This window comes from Rattus norvegicus, chromosome 19, assembly GCF_021556685.1.
Source record: "Rattus norvegicus strain SHRSP/BbbUtx chromosome 19, alternate assembly SHRSP_T2T, whole genome shotgun sequence".
Lineage (NCBI taxonomy): Eukaryota > Metazoa > Chordata > Mammalia > Rodentia > Muridae > Rattus > Rattus norvegicus.
In genome coordinates this window covers 59,952,197-59,970,243 of record NC_141552.1, presented here as the reverse complement: position 1 = coordinate 59,970,243, position 18,047 = coordinate 59,952,197, and the positions used below count along the sequence as shown (strand labels likewise).

Sequence of the window (18,047 nt, the reverse complement as noted above, 5' to 3'; positions counted from 1 at the left end):
TTGCCCTCTTTCCCAAGAAGAATGATAAAGGACACACACTTAGAAATAAAGCCGTAGAAATGTGTTTAAGGAATGAGACTCAAATGCACTCAAAATAAAACACAGGCGGCTTGTAAAAAAAAAATTGAGGGGTGAGAAGTGGATGGCTCAGTTTAGGTGTCATGCATGTAGGTTTGAGCTAATGATCTCAGCTCTGAGTCGGCAAAGACAGGAGGATTTCCAGGGATTGAAGCCAGCTAGCCTAGCGTAGCCTAATCAGCAAGTCTCAGGCCAGTGAGAGACCCTGCTCTAAAGAAGTAGATGGTCGACCTGAACCAAGATAGACGACACTCTAGCCAAACTTGCTCTCCAGCCTTCATAGGCAGGTGTGGGTGCACTCAGGCATGTATGTACTTATGCACGCATGCAACACGCAAGCACGTATGCAGGCATGCGCACAGGCACATACTCATACACGCATATGCATATGCAGGCACGCACGTACGTACGTACGCCCGTGGGCGCGCACGCACGCACGCACGCACGCACGCACGCACATACACACTGCACGCTCGCACACTTTTACTCTGAAGTTTGGTTTCTAAAACCAGGACGAGATGAAGCACATAAATTTCCTAATTTTCTCTGAACTTTCCCCCTTTTAAGACTGTCTCTTCTTAAAACTTCCTAAAATTATATGAAGCGATCATATAGTCGTATTGAAAACGAGCAAGCAGTGTTTCTATTCACGGGAAGTCTGCCTCACTACATTTAACCACAGTGTAGGGGATGAAGCTCAATGCCTTGGGCGACCCGCCGGAGTTTCAGGCAGGTGGGCCTCGTAGAACCTCATTGCTTTCTGTATGACCTCTGGGGGTCCAGGCAATTTAAAGTCACCAGGAAAGCTAACTGTAGAGATGGCCTTTTGAACTTTTTACTTTCAGATTCCTGGCTGCCTTTTTCTCTGTGTGGTGGAACCTGCCAGATGAGGAAGCAGCCTCCCACGGGTTCCGACCACACCAGGCCCAGACAGCGAACAGATGGGCTTACTTCCTTTTTGCCCTACTTAGAAAGAGAGACTTTTTCTGTCTACCTTCTCATTTTTGCTCTAGTGACCCCTTCCCAGGAGCTGGTTGGTTTCTTCAGCTGTGGCTACATTTGCAAATCATGCTTATTTTTGGTAACCCAAAGAAATATTTTAGGCAGTGAAGTGCTGGTAAATGCGTAGCAGCGGACTCTAGGAAGCGCGCATGTGCGCATGCGTGCGCCACACATATTAGATGTCCTAGTTAGCGTACATTGTCAACTTGACTCAGCCTAGATGCCACCTGTCAGAGAAGCTTTGGTTGAGGAATTGCCTAGATCAGATTGGTCTGTAGGTATTTCTGGGGAAGGGTCATGTGATGGCTATTCCTGGTTGTCAACTTGACGACATCTGGAATGAACTACAATCCAGAAATGGAGGGCACACCTCTGATGCAGATCTCCGGGCTGAAAGACACAGGTTTCTGACCACGATATTGACATGGGATAACACACGCTTTTGATCCAGATCTTGAGGCATAGTGGCCATGAAGAGCTTAGACCCAGGCAAGGTAGCACACGCTTTTATCCCAGGAGACTGAGCCAAGCAGATATCTGAGTTCAAGGCCAGCTGGGGATAGAGCAAGTTCCAAATCCAGGTGTGTTGGTACACACTTTTAATCTGGGCCATACTTTCTGTTGGAGATGTACACAAGGACAACGGAAGATGGAAGGCTCACTTTTCTTTGCCAGCTTGAACATACTTGCCAGCACCTCTGTTGGAACCTACTTCTTTGGGATTCCGGCTTATGCAGAAGACCAGCTGCACTACCTAGCCTCGTGGGATGGAGCAACAACCAGATTCTTGGACTTTCCATTCACAGCTGCCCATTGTTGTTGGGTTAGTTGGACTGCAGCCTGTAAGTCATTATAATATGTTCCCTTAATCTATAGAGACAGTCCATATGTTCTATGATTCCCGAGAACCCTGACTAATACAGGTGATTGTCTAAAGGACCCAGCCCACTGTAGATGTTACCATTTCCAAGACATGTAGTCTTGGGCTGAGTAAGGATGCCACAAAGGCCCAAGAGAGTGAGCAAGCCAGGAAGAGATCCAGCAAGCAGGGTGGCTTTACTGTTCCCACCTCCAGGTTCCTGCTCTGACTTCCCTCAGAAATGAGATGTGACCTGAAAGTGTAAACCCCATTAACCCTTTCCTCCCCGCCAGTTGCTTTTGATTAGATTGTTTTAGCAACAGAATAAGACTGGATTAAGCACACAGGTTTGCCACAGTGCTACCACAATAAAAGATCTATAGATTTTAGCCTTCGAAAATGAACTGAGGACAAGTGGCTCTCCAGGCCTCAAGACCTGTGCTCATTGGGTTCTTGGCTTCTGTAGTGTGAAGGTAGCTATATTGGACTACCCAGTTGGTACCATGCAAACCAGTCTAATGAATTCCCTTTCAGTGTATATTCATTCTGTTGCTTCTGTTTCTCCAGAGAACCCCGGCTAATACACAGGATTATTATAGACCTATTCCTCCACGCCAAACATAGATTTCTCATGGAAAAACTGTAGAGACAAGAGTGTGTGATTATTTTAATGCTCCTGCTCTATTTTGACACAATGGTTTTTTTTTTCAGTCTGTGCTCCCATAAGTACTATGCTACAACTGTATGTCTGTCACCTTGGCTGGCATTAAGGTCACTATCAATACCAGCACTGAAAACCCCTTTGCAAATTTGATAGGTGAAAAATATTACATTGCTGTTTCATTTGCATTCTCTTGATTGGTTGAGTGGGGGAACATTTTCACATATTTATTAGCCACTCACGTGTTTTCCTTCTGAATGGATGGCAACGGGGCATTTTGAGAATTACTTAGGTAGAATTTTGAAAGGGACAAATAAATCGATCACTTTTCTCCTGCCCAGACTTATGATTGGAATGAACCCTCGATCAATAGGAGCAGAGTTCTGAAGACCCTTCCAGGGTAAGTGAGCCTATATTTTATTCTGGACATATTGTTTTTAATTGGTCAATTGTATTATTTTTTAAGTGCTTAAAAATTAGGTTAAGTTGTAAGTATGAGAAATGACCCAGGGTTATTGCTGAGAAGGGAAGAAATGACATTCAGTATAGTGAAGGTACCAGGGATGTGCTGTGGTCCACATGTACTAGGGATGTGCTGTGGACTGCATATACCAGGGATGTGCTGTGGTCCACATGTACCAGGGATGTGCTGTGGACTGCATATACCAGGGATGTGCTGTGGACTGCATATACTAGTGAACCACATGTTTATATCTTCCTCAAATTCATATGTTGAAGCCTAAGCACACAGTGGGATGTTACCCAAGGGTAGGGAAGCCTACTGAATGATGATTGTGGGGTCTTTAAGAATGGAATTGATGCCCGCTGTGCTTTGAATGAGAAATGTCTCGCATATTCTCATGTGCTTAAACCCTTGGTTGCCAGATGGTGGCACTGTTTAGGAAGGTTATGGAACCTTTAGGAAGGGCAATCTTGATAGAGGAAGTACATTTTTAGGGACAGGCTTTGTGGTTTTATAGCCTAACCCCACTTCCTGCTTTTTTTTTTTTTTTTTTTTTACCCCTCTCTGTTTCCTGACTGCTAGGCAAGTCCTACACTCCTATAGCCATGCCTTCTCTACTATGAAGAACTGTACTGGTTTGGAATTGTAAGCTAACATGGGCCTTTTCTTCCATAAGTTGGCTTTGTTGGGATATGGAATCCCAGCAACAGAAAAGAAACTAATACGACATCCATGTAAAAAGACACACAAGAGACTATTGCTTTCTGCTCTCCTTTGTGTGATGGTACAAGGCAAACCAGGAAGCAGGTCTTCCCCAGAGAATACAATTTCCTTGATCTTGGATTTTTTAGCTTCTAGATTAGTGAGGAGGAAATAAATCTGTTGTTGAATCTTTGGTCAGTGGTATGGTAGGACAGCAACCAGCACTAAGAAATCTGTCATAATTGGAGAAAAAAAAACCCAAATACTCATGTGAAATTATGCAGGGTGTATTATATCGGTCTCCGTTGTCATAATAAAATAAAATACTATAATCAAAAGCACCATAGGGGGAGAAAACAGGGTTTTTTGTTTGTTTATTTGTTTGTTGTTTGGATTATAGCTCCAGAGGGATAGAGTTTATCATGGTGGGGAAGTTATGGAGGAGGAGAGGTGCAGGAAGCTAGCTGGTCACACTTTTCAGCTACACACAGGAAGTAGAAAGGGAGAACAGGAAGTGAAACAAGCCCATAAAGATCTCAAAGTCCATCCCTAGGTACACACTTCCTCTAGATGCTAAAGGTTGCACAACAGCCTAGACCAGCAGCTCCAACTGGGAACCATGTGTTCGAATCCAGGAGTCTTTGGGGGATATTTCTTATTCAAACTATCACGTGTCTATGAAGAGATCTAGTGGAATAGTTGGTCAGGGGATATGGGAGCTGAGATAAGCCTTATAAAATATTATTTATCATGCAGAGACCCAAGGAAGATGGTGGAGTGGTTCAAAGATCTAAGAGCCAAGAGGTCAGTGGCAGTGTGTCTGTTGTGTATCCAGAGGCCCGAGAACCAGGAGTGAAGAGGCTGGGAAGGAATTGATGTCTTAGCTGGAATGGTTGGTTGGAGCCAAGGTGCATTTAGCTCCCGCTGCCCTGTTCTACTCAGCCCCCTGTCTTAGCTTCCTTTCCAGGGATATGATAAGACACCTTGATAAAAGCTACTTAAAAGAGAATGGATTCATTCCGGTTCACAGTTCAGGGTATAGTCCACCATAGTAGGGAAGTCAAGACAGCAGGAAGCTGAAACAGCTGTGTGCACAATCAGTGTGTGAGTAGAGGGATGAGTTCATGTTCCTACTCAGCTCCAGCCCAGGGAATGGTGCCACCCACAGTAGACAGGCCTTCCTACCTAGTTGAGGGATGAGTTCATGTTCCTACTCAGCTCCAGCCCAGGGAATGGTGCCACCCACAGTAGACAGGCCTTCCTACCTAGTTGAGGGATGAGTTCATGTTCCTACTCAGCTCCAGCCCAGGGAATGGTGCCACCCACAGTAGACAGGCCTTCCTACCTAGTTGAGGGATGAGTTCATGTTCCTACTCAGCTCCAGCCCAGGGAATGGTGTCACCCACAGTAGACAGGCCTTCCTTCCTACCTAGTTAACTTAGTTAAGATAGCCACCCACAGGCATGCCCAGAGCCAGATCCTAGTGAGTCTAGATTTTGTTAAGCTGCCAACACTAACTAGGGGGGAGGTTTAGAAGGTGCTTGTGCATCTAAGGTAAGGCAGGACAGTCTACCCAGCCCGTTGATTCAAATGCTATTCGCTCCCAGAAATAGTTTCTTACACACACACACACACACACACACACACACACACACACACACACACAGACACACACACAGACACACACGAATTGTCACATGTGAGCACATTTCACAGTGCACAGGTAGTTGGGTCTCTCTTTTTGTCATGTGGATCCTGGGGATTGATCTCAGGTTGTCAGGCTTGGTGGTGAGTACCTCTACCCACTGAGCCATCTTGATGGCCCCTATAACTTCTCTCAAGTAAACATTCATCTGTTGGTGGCAATACCAGCCAGTTTATGCATTCTGTCTCCTCTCTATCTTTAAAAGTGCCTTTGTGGCTGGCTTTTCTAGTCCTTTTCACATTTAGTTGGTTTTTTTCTTTTCTCAGTCTTAAAGTAACACTTTTCTTCAAGACGTGGCTTGATTGTCAACGGGAACATTTATCCCTTTGAATATTGCATGAGCCTTTTCTTGTCCCGTAGTTATACTTTTGATTATTATGGAGTCTTTCGAAGTCACATAAAAGTGAAAACTGCATCAATTCACATGAGTCTGTGGTCCAGCTTCCACAAATAGCGTGTGCTCACCAGTCTGATTTTCTATTTCTGTCCCCATGCCAGCAAACATACAATCGATCCCTCCATCTCTCTCTCTCTCTCTCTCTCTCTCTCTCTCTCTCTCTCTCTCTCTCTCTCTCTCTCACACACACACACACACACACACACACACGCACTCAAGTACCCATGTATGTAATAGAAGATTGAAGAGCATTTTTTTTTTTTTTTGGTCTTCACCACCTCTGGTCTCTCTGTGGCATTGAGTAGAGCTGGGCTCTTCTGCTTTGGCCTTGGCCTCTCGGACTCCACACTCTGTGGGTATTATTGCTGCCTGAGTGAGCTCATGGTTTAAGGCTACAGTCCATCATGGCGGGGAAGGCATGGCAGCAGGTGTGAGAGGCAGCTGCTCACATCCCATTAGCAGTTGGGAAACACAGAGATCAGTTCTGGTGCCCAGCTCACTTTCTCCCCTTTATTCAGTCCAAGACTCCAGTGCATGGATGGCGCTGCCCACATTCAGGGCTGTTCTTTCCTCTCCAGTCAGACCTCTCTGGAAAAGACCTCGCGGACACTCGTGTGCTTCTGTGAGGTCATGGTGGGTCTAAATCCACCAAGCTAGCAATCAGATTGTCACATTACATTTGCTGGACACTTTTTCCTAGGTCTTCTTTTGTGTGAGTCTCTCTCTAACCCTGCCTTCAAGTATCAGAGCTCTTCAAGACTCATGTCTAGCTTCTTTTCTCTCCCCATTCCTCTTTCCAGGACACCTCACCCACACTTGTGGCTTTAGAAATAATTTATAAGTGGATGACCCCAAATTTATTTTTCCATCCCAGAGTCTTCTTTTGGCTAGAGACCAAATTTCCAGCACCCCCTCTTTATTTTCATTTCTTGGACTTTCCTTCAGCTACCTTCAAATAAACTCACGAGTCTGAAACCAAACTCATGTTCTGTCTTTGCCTTGCCTCTTGCTGCTGAGCTTGGCTTCTTTCCTGTGTCTGTGATTATGCAAACAGACAGCATACTGTCTTATTAGCTAATCCATAGGCTATAGGTCATTACTGCCATTGAGCTGACTTCAGGCCCTCAGATGACAAACTCTTAAATTCCCTATAATCTCTACTCTTCTCTCTTTCCATCCCCAATCCAGGAACCTCTTCCATTCCTGCCACATTTTTTTAGGCACAATTCTTCTCTGGGTCACTGAGTCTGTTTAATCTGTTTCCCTCCAGAGATCTCATGTGCCTCAGGAGAATTCTATCTCAGCCCCTGGTGTGTCTTCACCCTGGACTTCTGTGGGATGGTTATATAGCTAGATGGTGGGTTATGCAATCCAACCTTTGGTCTCTGTGCTGTGGTTGTCCTGCCGGTTAAAGTAGAAACAGTTGGGAGGTTGGACTAGAATTACAGGAAGCTTTCTTGGCCACATGCCACACTTCATGCCATAGGAATAGAGGCGGTATCCTATTCTGAGGGATGAGAGAGAGAGAGAGAGAGAGAGAGAGAGAGAGAGAGAGAGAGAGAGAGAGAGAGAGAGACAGACACAGAGAAAAACAGAACAACAGAGTCAGAGATAGACAGAGACAGAGACAGACAACAGAGTCAGAGATAGATGGACAAAGATAGAGACAGAAGCAGACAGACAGGGTCAGAGATGGAGAGACAGAGACAGAGACAGACAGACAGACAGACAGACAGACAGACACACACACACACACACACAAAACGGGGAGGGGGGCTGAGTTTCTCTTTGGTTTGCTAGTTGGTTCCAACATTGATGGGGAAAATGTTACTGGGGTGCAGGATAAATGACCTCATAGTAACCCACCCTGTGTTCTGAGGGCTCACTCTCTGACTTATTTAACAAATTTAAATTAAATGTCCTTATTCATTTATTTAGTATGTAAATGTGAGATAGAAACAGAGAAGGAGAGAGAGAGAGAGAGAGAGAGAGAGAGAGAGAGAGAGAGAGAGAGAGAGAGAGAAATTTACATGGGATTGGTTTTCTCCTCCTCCCTGTGAATTTCAGGTATTGAATTCCAGTCATCCGGCTGTGTGGCAAGCCCCTTTATGTGCTGAGTTGTCTCCCTGGCTCCCTCTGCCTTCTTAAGGGCCTTTGGTTTTTCTTCTTCAGCATCTGCCCACACATACCAAAGATCCTTATTTTCAATTTTTGTTGCCATCCAAATTTCCTTTCTTGCCAAATGTTCCTCCAGGTGAGTAGGGAGATGGCTGAGGCAGTCTCTCCCCGAGAAAGGGCTCAGTTTCCTTACTCAGCTGTGAGTAGAGGTAGAGCTGTGGGAGAGGACTCTGCCTGGTCCTGAGGAAGCTGGGGTGGGACCCCTGCCACGTCACTCTAGAATGTCACACTAGAATGCATCTCCAATTTCTATGAGACTCCCCCGGGTCTCAGCTGACTCTAAACCCATGAGACTAGAGGAGCTGGGGTTCTCTTCATTTCTGTATCCATACGGTCTGGTTGTGTTGAGAGGATAGGTCAATTTTTCCTTGGCAAATAATTGTTAAATATGGCAAGAAGCAAACTCTTTAATCTGTTGGGATTAATTTGTTATGTGTACTGTGATTTATAGAATTAGCCTTATTTCTTTTTTTTTTCTTTTTTCTTTTTTTCCGGAGCTGGGGACCGAACCCAGGGCCTTGCGCTTCCTAGGCAAGCGCTCTACCACTGAGCTAAATCCCCAACCCTAGCCTTATTTCTTTCATAAGTGACTAGTCAGTACCCTCAGAGCAAATGCTGAATAATTCTCTTTTTTTCCTTATTGACTTGAGACAGAACATTGCAATACATGTGTGTGTATGTGTGTGTGTGTGTTTGTGTGTGTATGTGTGTGTGTGTGAGTATGTCTGTGTGAGTGTGTGTGTTTGTGTGTGTGTATGTGTGTGTGTTTGTGTGTATATGTGTGTGAGTGTGTGTGTGTGTTTGTGTGTGTGTATGTGTGTGTGTTTGTGTGTATATGTGTGTGAGTGTGTGTGTGTTTGTGTGTGTGTATGTGTGTATTTGTGTGTTCATGCACACATGTGTGCTCCCACAGGAGTGTTGCAGTCTTGAGCCTTTTAGATTTTGTTATTTATTCATTGTCTTGAATTCTGCTTGATTTCGTTGCAATCTTCTGTTTATTTAAAAATATCTATTTATTTTATGTATATGAGTACACTGTAGCTGTCTTTAGACACACCAGAAGAGGGCATCGGATTCCATTATGGTTGTGAGCCACCATGTGGTTGCTGGGAATTGGACTCAGGACCTCTGGAAGAACTCAGAGCTCTTAACTGCTGAGCCATCTCTCTACCCCCAGGTGTTTACTTTCTGTGCCATGCTAGGGTTCAAACCCAGGGCCATGCACATGCTAGGGAATTCTTCCCCTGATCTGCATTCCCCAGTCCCAGACTATTCTTTATTATGTCTCCTTTCTCTCCTTTGAGGTTGGATCCTATGTATACTAAGCTAGCCTCAAACTTGTACAGCTGAAGGTGACCTTGAACTCCTGATCCTCCTGCCTCCACCTACTCAGTGTTAGGAGCACAGGTGTTCACCACCATGTCCAACTATTGGTGACAGTTTTTCGTGCGTGCAGTGTCCTCAGAGGCCAGAAGAGGGCATCAGATCTCCCGAGACTAATATTAAAAATGACTAGATGGTTGTAAGGGTGGGTGCTGGGAATTGAATGCAGGACCTCTGGAAGAGCAGCCAGTGTTCTTAACTGCTGAGCCTTCTCTCTAGCCCCAACTTTCCTTTTTAAATAAAAAGATTTTTTTTAATTTAAAAATGAATCTTGCAGTTGTAACTCGGAGCACAAATCGCAGAGCAGTGAAGCGTTGGATTCTGTGAATATACTCGGCTTAATTTACATGGCAGGGATTTTTAGTTCACTCCTAATTGTGGTTTTCTATTTTGAAATTAAATATATAACCATTTCAAACGTAGCTGTTATGGTCTGCAGAAGGTGTGCCTAGCTTGTAGCTCTTGTGTAACCATAGGAGCAGAGGAAGCCGAGCAGCTCTTCCTCCGGAACACGTGGTCCAGACCACTAGGTGCCATGTTCCACGTCTCTGGTGTGGGACCTTCTTCTCCATCGCTAATTTCAGAATTTCCTCAGCCGTGCTCACTCATTTATCACTCCCACCAACCGTACAATTACTCTGTCAGATTCTGTAAGAGCAATCCTGTGATATTTTGACTAAAATCAAATTGCATTTAAGGATTAATTTTAGTTCTTTGTGATACTGAGTTTTTCGTTTCTTTTCCATTTATTTATTTATTTATTTATTTATTTATTTATTTATTTATTTATTTTACTTACTTACTTACTTACTTACTCACTTCATATTTCAATCGCAGCTCCCCACCTCCCAGTCGCCCCCAGACAACCTCTTCCCACATACCCCCTCCTCTCCTCTTCTGAGAAGAGGGAGTTCCCTTTTGGGTACCAACCCACCCTGGCACCTCAACTCATTGCAGGACTAGGCACATCCCCACCTGCAGGGGCCAGACAGGCAACCCAATTAGGGGAACAGGATCCACAGGCAGGAAAAAAGTCAGGGTAAGCCCTCGTTCCAGTAGTTGGGCGACCCTCTTGAAGACCAACCTGCAGATCTGCTACATATGTGCGAGGAGCCTAGGGCCAGCCTGTGTTTGCTCTTTGGTTGGCGGTTCAGTCTCTGGGAATCCCCAAAGGTCCAGGTTAGTTGACTCCGTTGGTCTTCTTGTGGAAGACCAACTGGATTCCCTCTGGATCCCTCAGTCCTTCTCACAACTCTTCCACAAGACTTCCTGAGCTCTACCTAACATTTGGCTGTGGGTCTCTGTATCTGTTTCAGTCAGCCGCTGGGTGGGCTCTCTCAGAGGACAGTTATGCTAGGCTCCTGTCTGTAATCATAACAGAGAATCACTGAAAATGTCAGGGATTGGTGCTTGCCCATGGGATGGGTCTCAGGTTGGGCCGGCTATTCCTTTAGATTCTGCTCCACCTTTGTAGACAGAACATATTTTGGGTTGAATGGTTTGTGGGTGGTTTGCTGTCCTTATCCCTCCACTGGGATCCTCTTCAGGTTCTATGTCCCAGTGCTAGGAGTCTCAGCTAGAGTCACCATAGACTCCCTGGACCCGCCCCCATCCCAGGACTCCAACACAGCCTAGAGATGTCCCCCTTTACCCAATTTCCTCCTCCTCTTCCCTCCCCAATCCATCTCCCATTCAGTTCCGATGACTTATTTTCCATTCTGAGACCCAAGCATCCTCCCTGACCTCTCTTTGTTATTTGGCTTCTTCGGGCCTGTGGATTGTTGTGTGGGCATCCTGTACTTTATACCCATGTATACACACTTATAAGTGAGTATAGACCACGCAAGTCCTTTTGGGTCTGGTTACCTCCCTCAGGATGATATTTTCTATTTCCTGTTGGATATAATCCATTTGCCTGTGAAACTCATGACACCCTTCTTTTTAAAGTCTGAGTAGCGTTCCATTGTGTAAACGAACCACGTTTTCTATGTCCGTTCTTAGGTTGAGGGACGTCTGGGTTGTGTCCAGTTTCTGGCTACTACAAGTAAAGCTGCTATGAACATAGTGGAGCACATGTCCTTGTGGTGTGGTAGAGCCATCTTTTCGGTATATGCCCAGGAGTGGTATTGCTGGGTTTTGAGACACCCCAATTTTCTGAGAAACTACGAGACTGATTTCCAGAGTGGTCGAACAAGTTTGCACTCCCACCAGCAATGGGGGAGGGTTCCCTTTGCCTCGCACCCTTGCCAACATGTGCTGTCACTTAAGTTTTTGATCTTCGACCTTCCGATGGGTGTAAGGTGGAATCTTGGGGTCATTTTGGTTTACATTTCCCTGATGACTAAGGCTGTTGAACATTTCTTTAGGTGCTTTTTGTCCATTTGAGATCCCTCTGTTGGGAATCCTCTGTTTAGGTCTGTACCCCACTTTTAAATTGGGTTATTTGGTGTGTTGGTGTCTAACTTCTTGAGTTCTTTGTGTATTTTGGATATTAGCCTTCGGTTGGATGTAGGGTTGGTGAAGATCTTTTCCCATTGTGTAGGCTGCCATTTTTGTCCTATTGACGGTGTCCTTTGCCTCACAGAAGCTCTTCAGTTTCATGAGATCCCATGTTTTTAATCGTTGAACTTAGTGCCTGAGCTGTCAGTGTTCTGTTCAGGAAGTTGTCTCCCGGACCAATTTGATCAAAGTTATTAGTCATTTCCTCTTTAATAGATTTAGTGTTTCCAGTTTTATGTTGAGGTCCTCGATCCACTAGACTTGAGTTCTGTGAAGGGTGGTAGATATGGATCTATTTACATTCTTCTACATGCAGACATCCAGTTAGACCAGCACCATTTGTTGAAGATGCTTTCTTTTTTTCCTTTGTATGGTTTTGGCTTCTTTATCAAAAATCATGTGTTTGAGGGTGTGTGGGTTTATTTCTGGGTCTTCAATCCTATCTCATCAATCAACCTGTCTGTGTTTATATCAATATCAATCAGTTTTCATTACTATTGCTCTGTAGTACACTTGAAATCGGGGATGGTGAATCCTCCAGAAGTTCTTTTATTATATAGGACTGTTTTAGCTATGCTGTTTTTTGTTTGTCTTTCCATATGAAGTCGAGAATTGCTCTTTCAAAATCTTTAAGAATTATATCGGAATTTTGATGGGAATTGCAATGAATCTATAGACTGTGTTTGGTAAGATGGCCATTTTTACTGTAGTAATCCTACTGTTCCATAAGCATGGGAGACCTTTCCATCCTCTGAGTTTCCTTTCTTCAATTTCTTTCTTCGGAGACTTGAAGTTCTTGTCATATATATCTTTCACTTGCTTGGTTAGAGTAACACCAATATATATGATTTTTGTCTCCTGCGAAGGGTGTTATTTTCCTGATTTCTTTCTCAGCCCATTTATTGTTTGTAAAAAAAAAAAGGAGGGCTACTGATTTTTTTTAAAAAAAAGATTTATTTATTTTATTTATATGAGTACCCTGTAGATGTCTTCATGCACACCAGAAGAGAGCATCAGATCTCATTACAGATGGTTGTGAGCCACCATGTAGTTGCTGGGAATTGAATTCAGGACCTCTGGAAGAGCAGTCAGTGCTCTTAACTGCTGATCCATCTCTCCAGCCCCCTATTTTTTTTCTTGAGTTAATTTTGTATCCAGCCAGTTTGAGGAATACAACAAGGTTTTGGAAAAGTTTGGTTGTCTGTGGTGTAGCATAGTAACCATTTAAAACTTCACTGGGTCCTTTTTTGTGTTTCTCTCCTCTGTCCATTCATGCCCTTCCCTCTCTTTTCCCTCCCTTCCTTCTCTTTTCATGGCTGATTTCAGAGTTAGTCATACATGCCAAAACAGCACCGTTAGGCACTTGTATAGTCCATTCTTATTTCTGAGTCTGCACACAGCTGTAGGTCTACGTTAGCTTTTGAGACAGGGTCTCTCACTACACCCACAGCTGGCTGAGTAGGCTGGGCTGATTTGCCAGCAAGCCCTAATCCTCCTGCCTCTGTCTGTGTCTCAGTTTTGGTCTCTGCCTCCCCATGGGCTTTGGGCCATAACCCCCAGCCCTCACACTCACATGACTAGCACTTGACCAGCTGAATTCACTCACTAGCACCTTACTTTATTTACTAAAATTTAAAAAGATGTTTAAAAATTTATTGAAATTTAAAATTTCAATCTTTATGTGTATGAGTATTTTGCCAGCATGTAGTATGTGCACCATACATGTGTGTGGTGCCTTCAGAGGCCAGAAGAAGGGCATTGGCTCTCCCAAAACTAGAGTTACAGATGGTTTTGAGTCACCTTGTAGATGCTGGGAACAGAACCCAGGTCCTTTGAAAGAACAGTCAGTGCTAGCAACTGCTGAGCCATCTCTCCATATGCTTGGAGAGCCGTTTATTCCATATTTTCTATGGTGATAATGATTTATCCATATTTTTCTAAAGGATTTCTAGTTTTAGTTTATGGACTTAAGTCTTTAGTTCATTTTAAAGTAATTTTTGAATATTTGTGGACTCAGCAGATCACCTTGGGGATCACTGAAATAACTGTGATCACTGTTATTTCAACAGTGTTATCTTCTAATCCATGAACATGGGATACTTTGAAACTTCTTAAATGTTACTGGTGGTAGTTTGACCCTGGGAGTGGCACTATTTGGAGGTGTGGCCTTGTTGGAGTAGGTGTGGCCCTGTTGGAGTAGGTGTGGCCTTGTTGGAGTGGGTGTGTCACTGGGGGTGTGTCACTGGGGGTGTGGGCTTTAAGACCCTCCTCCTAGCTGCCTGGAAGTCAGTATTCTGCTAGCAGCCTTCAGATGAAGATGTAGAACTCTCAGCTCCTCCCTGCACCATGCCTGCCTGGACGCAGCCATGTTCCTGCCTTGATGATAATGGACTGAACCTCTGAACCTGTCAGCCAGCCCCAATTGAATGTTGTCCTTGTAAGAGATGCCTTGGTCATGATGCCTGTTCACAGCAGTAAAACCCTAACTAAGACATTATCACATTTATTTATTTATTTCCTGTATGTTTGCATGCTGTGTGTGTGTGTGTGTGTGTGTGCACATGTGTAAGTGTGCACCACAGCACATGTATAGCACAGAGGATAGCTTATAAGAAGGAGTTCATTTCCTCTTTCCACTGTGTGGATTGTAGGATCAAACTTAGGCGGCCAGGTTTGCTGGCAGTTACGCTTATACACTGACCTACCTTGCAGTGCCCTTTCTATTTTTAGGTACTATTTATATTTCTTTCAGGAATGCTTCGTAGTTTTTGTTTGCTCTCTGAGACAGGGTCTCCGTTAACAGCCTTGGCTGGCCTGGAACTCACTATGTACATCAGGCTGTCCTTGAACTCAGAGAAAGCCAGTGCCTCTGCCTCCTAAACTACAAGATTAATCACACACATGATTCCATCGTGTATGACTGTGTGAGGACAGAGAGCTGTGTGATTGGAGGAGCCAGTCTCATCCTGAGACCTGCAGGAGTAGGACTCTTTTCCTCCCTGCTCTGGGCCTGCATGTTCTAGCCCACCTAACCTTAAGACCTCCACCTTCTCTACCCTTCAGGAAGTCACATAGCCTGGTGGGTAGATTATAGGTTAAACTTCCTCTCTCTATATAAAGGACATGCCCAAGAAGCACCTGGAACTCCTCTTCATGCAAATGAAGCATTCCCAGGACCTTGGCACTAGCCCATAATATGTACTCACCCCCTAAACCTCTACCTAGTCTCCATGGTTTGTATAGCCCTTATTACCCCCCAATAAAGAGAGCTGCTTCATTGAAATCTGTCTCCAGAGAAGGCTGTTTCCCCCACACCCATGCCTGACTGAGTTCCTGTCTGACACACCTGCCTGACTAAGGTTCCTTCCAGTTTGGCCTGGTGCAGCAATGGTACTTGGATACCCCCAGAACAGAAGTAGACTCGGGCCACCATGGCTGTCCTGTAGGTTTTAGTACACATCTTACATCTCCTCGGCCAAGTTTATCCCCATCTGTCTTATTCTTTTTGATGCTATTGTACTTAGAATTGCGTTCTTAATTTCCTCCCCGTATTACCCATTGCTACTGTGCAGAAATAACAGGCTGTTTTTCATGTATCGGTCAGCAACTTTGTTGAACTAATAAGTTATTCGAATGGTTTATTGTGGTTTTCTTCATATGAGATCATGTAATAGTTTCATTTCTTTCACGTTATTGGTTATTATTTTGTAGTTCTGCAGGTTTTAACTGTATGTATGTGAACCGTGTGCATGCAGTGTCCTTGGGGGCCAGAAGAGGCCACAGTTTCCCCTGGGACTGGCGTTACAGATAGTTTTGAGCTGTCACACGGGTATTGGGGGTTGAACCCTAGTCCCCCAAAAGAGCAGTCAGTGCTCTTAACTGCTGCTTTCTCCACTCCACTCATTTCTTTCTTTTAAATTAAGAACATTTCCCCCTTTTTCTTTGTACAGTTGTTCTGGATAGAACCTTAAAGTACAGTGGAGTACTTTGCAAAAAGCAAATTCATCTTTAGCATTTCATCAGGCGGGGTGTTACTTAGACATTCATAAATGGTCTTATGCACATTGAGAAAGTCCTTTTCTATTTTTTAGTTTGTCGAATTTTTTTTTTCATGAAAGTCTGCTGGAGTTTGCCAAATATTTCTCTACATAAATTCACATGGCCATTTAGAGTCTTATTTATTTATTGTTTATTTTTCCACACAGTTTTTCCTGGCTATCCTGGAACTTGCGCTGTAGACCAGGGTAGCCTTGAACTCACAGAGATCTCTCTTGTATATTATAATACATATTAATTATATGATATTAATAATATTATATATTTTTTACTGGACCATCTTCCCATTCTTGGGATAAATCCAGTATGCTCGTTGTGTATAATGTTTTATTTTTACTGTGGGTTTTTTTTTTAATTTAGAGAATACTTTATTAGTTTTTATAATCAAACCCACGTATATAAGACCTTACATATTTAATACAGTGTGTTACCCCTGTACAAATGGAAAAAACTTAAGTTCAACATTTCTAGACCAATATGGCTGTTAATTTCTGTACAGTGCCAACTCAACACAGTAAACGGGGATACTTTTTTCGAAAGTTGACAGCACAGGTAAAGTTTCAAAAAATTCAAATTATATATCTGTATATATATATATATTTATATTTATATAAAAAGACCAATAATAGCAGTGTGTTATGCATCAACAGCAGCAACAGCTTTTCCAGGTTCTGCAGTCATCTGAACAAAACTGTAGAGACATCCAGCACACTCCATTAAAAAAAAAAAAAGTAAAAAAACAAAACCCGAGAAAACAGCACAGTTCTGTTACTTTTGTGGTACCTGGCACCATTTTTTTTTAAATTAGCTTCTCAATCATCATCTGGAAAGAAAACATTCTGAGCAACATCATTAAAAACAGCTCTGATAAAGCACGGTCACTACTACGTATCATAAAGCAGGTACAAGCTATTTTACATCCACAGAGGTATGATACAGGACTGTCCTACATCTATAATACTAGAGGATACAATTTAAAAGGCATTATTTGAGACTTGATTCTACTTTTCCAGCAGAGGGCCCAAAGGATGGTGTGACACAGCTTTGTAAAGAAACATACTCTAGACAGGATTTCCTTTCACTAGTGGCACACTTCTAGGATTCATTCTCTCCATGAATGTCAGCTAAAACCGTTATTAAAAAAATGAAATATCCCTAGAACAAAACCGTATAACCACCGGATTCACATGAAGATGTCCTAGTGGAGACAAGCTGGACCTCACCTTACCAACAAGCTATCAAATCTGTTATGTTAAAACAGTGAGACCTCCAAGGAAGGAGATGCCAAGTAGTGCTTCAAAGCTTCGGATACTGTGGGGGTTTTAAAGACAATGTATAGTCTCTGCTGTCCTGGAACTGGCTTTGTAGATCAGGCTGGTCTTGAACGCTCAGAAATCTGTCTGCCCCTGCCTCCCTCGGGCCGGGATTAAAGTTGGACGGAACCACACTTGGCCTTTATTTTTATTTTTGAGACAGGATCTGATGGTGTTGCCCAGGTTTGCCTCTAAATTAAAGTACCCCTGCTCCCACCTGCGAGTGTGGGTAAGCTGATATCACACACTTCCTGTGCCTCCCTACTCTAACCCACACCCACCTCAGGAAGATCAGTCCTCATCTCTCAACACTGGTTGACTCGTTCACTAGTCATTGATCCCTAGAGTCCCCGGGTTCAGAGGTCAGCGTGGCTTCTCTTCCACTGTACTTTTCTAATGTTTTATATATATATTATATATAATATAGTATACATTATAATATTATATTGTATATTATATTATATAGTATGTGTTATATACTAATTTATAAGTTACATGTTATGTATATTGCATATAAAATATACACTGTATATTTTATATATAATAATTTATATATTATATGTTATATGTATATTCTGTTATATAAAATATATATTATATGACATATACATATATAATACATATAATCTTATAGTAAAACATTGTTTTTTACTACCAATTTTAATTGGATGATATTTGTATCTTGGGTTAAGGTGACACTGGGTGGGGAGATAAATATACAGACAGGGAAAATATTAGTGAGCCGAGGTCT

The 18,047-nt window shown here is 43.3% G+C and overlaps 1 long non-coding RNA gene across 5 annotated transcripts in view; it reads left to right on the top strand.

Annotated features, from left to right (window-relative positions):
* LOC147999479 (uncharacterized) overlaps positions 1-18,047 on the top strand; it is a 60,662-nt gene that overhangs the window by 15,446 nt on the left and 27,169 nt on the right. For 3 of the 5 annotated variants that reach the window (XR_015643636.1, XR_015643637.1, XR_015643638.1), the window contains exons 1-2: positions 953-1,922; positions 2,942-3,000. This is a non-coding gene — a long non-coding RNA (uncharacterized LOC147999479). Of the gene's footprint in view, positions 1-952; positions 1,923-2,941; positions 3,001-4,521; positions 4,674-18,047 lie in introns of those variants that run through there. The other 2 variants (XR_015643639.1, XR_015643640.1) reach the window with 2 other exon arrangements.